We start from the raw sequence: 1,893 nt of genomic DNA, 5'->3' as shown, positions 1-1,893 counted from the left end.
CATTTCATGGACAGAGTTGGAAAATTGGGTACAGGGGATAAAAGGCTTATGAGTTTCAGATAGAAATAGAGCAGATAAAGAGTGCATCAAAACTCAGAAATAGTGCATCAAAACTGTTGGAACTAAATAACACTGCATCATGACAGCAGTACTGCATCAACGTTTAGAAATACTGCATTGAAACGAAATAATACTGCATCAACTTAGATATGCAACATCAAAACTCAGGAATTCTGCATCAAAGTATTGAAATACAGCATCAAAACAATCATATTGAATCGACACTGATTATCAAGACGTGTGAAATGTGAGCGCTGCCCCCTCTGGTGGCTGCTCTGGGGAGTGCGGGTGGTCGCCGCACAGATGGGTCTCACATACGTGTACATGGAAAAGCTGCATCTCCATCTCCGCGATCCTACGTCCTATACACTGCCGGGGCCCGAATCCAAAACCCTGACCTTTTGAAGTGGGTGGATACTCTGCCCAGCCAGTGCTCGGGAGAGAAACGTTCCGGGGATGGGAAGACGTCCGGGTTACGACCCATCCCATACAGCCCGACCTGGACCAGAGTCCCCTGGGGTATAGGGTAGTTCTGGATCGGTTTCCCGTTGTGTATCTCTGCAGGGTGATCGCCACGGGATGCAGCCTGAGCGTTTCCTTCATGGCTGCTTTGACCAGTGGGATGCTCTTGAGCAGAGTGGCGAGGTCACTCCCAGAAGCCTCTCTGGCCGCAGTGACCTCTGACCTAAGCCTCTCCTGCAGGCCTGGAGAGCGGGCCAGCTCGTACATAGTCCACTGCAGTGTCATGGAGGTCGTGTCCACTCCTCCGGCCATCAGCTCAGTTACTGGCCTTGATGTCCTTCTCCTGCAGGAGAAGACTGGACAGGACCCCGGAATATACACTGTCTGACCGCTGCTTCAGGGCTCTGTCTATACCCAGTATACAGCTATCAGCGTGGTTAAAGATGGTGGCCCGGACATGGTCAGTCCATATTCTTGAGTTGATGCCCCGGAGCAGACGAGGGGGCAAATACAGCATCAGAGCGGTCGTTTGGAACATGAGTCATGGAGTCTATACACTTCTGAGACTCTGTTTATATAATCCTGGAGCAGTCAGACGTTGGCCATATAAGACGTAGCACAAAGACTCAAGTGCGAATCGGAAGAGCTCATTGAACAAGTCAGCTGTCCACTTCCCCTCAGCGGTCTAAGGTCGGTGCTTTTACAACACCACCTCAGCCACGCGGTCCGACCCAGGTTTGTGGCGAGCACAACCGTGACAGTATGCTCGGCCCCACAAACTCGGACTGCCCTGTGGTGAGGGTTGGTATGTTTCTTTCTGAAATCCTGTCCCGGCCTGTAGACCAGTCCCAGTTTGAAAACCAGTATCTGTGCGAAATGCTACCCCTGATTGAAGATCAGATTATGTATGAAGGTTTAACCCCTTTGCAAAGACCATGCCGTAATGATCTCATTAGTAAGGCTTACTGCCTCAAGGACTTAAAACAGTCTCTGGCCGCTTGTGTTTACTCCCCTGGTTCCCTTTTAACCTGGGATAATGTGAATCATATCAAACTTGCCAACACCCGAAATGCACTCTATACCTTGGCCTTATCATTGGAAATTCACGTAGTACAACAGGACCCTCTCTTCATGTTGGCTCACGCACAAAACACACTGTGTACTTTCCCTGACTTTGGACATTTGCATAAAGGAACAGGACCCTCTCCTCGCCAGCTACGCTGCCGCTTGGCAGTCCCCCTGTGCTGCCAGTCCTGTCGCTAAACCTTGGGACTTATCTCCCTCTCCAGGAAATGACCAAACTGACCCACTATCACTGCCCCCTAACGTAGAAGCTGCCACGGAACCTAGCCCTGATTGTACGCCCGGGTA

General features: G+C 50.6%; 1 pseudogene; it reads right to left on the bottom strand.

Annotated features, from left to right (window-relative positions):
• Positions 1–291: 291 nt before the first annotated feature.
• On the bottom strand, positions 292–1,060 carry LOC142468010 (cholesterol side-chain cleavage enzyme, mitochondrial pseudogene; annotated as a pseudogene).
• Positions 1,061–1,893: the final 833 nt, after the last annotated feature.

This window comes from Ascaphus truei, chromosome 1 (assembly GCF_040206685.1).
Source record: "Ascaphus truei isolate aAscTru1 chromosome 1, aAscTru1.hap1, whole genome shotgun sequence".
Classification (NCBI taxonomy): Eukaryota; Metazoa; Chordata; class Amphibia; order Anura; family Ascaphidae; genus Ascaphus; species Ascaphus truei.
Note: the sequence above shows the minus strand (reverse complement) of the source record. Positions and strands in the feature narration are given on the sequence as shown.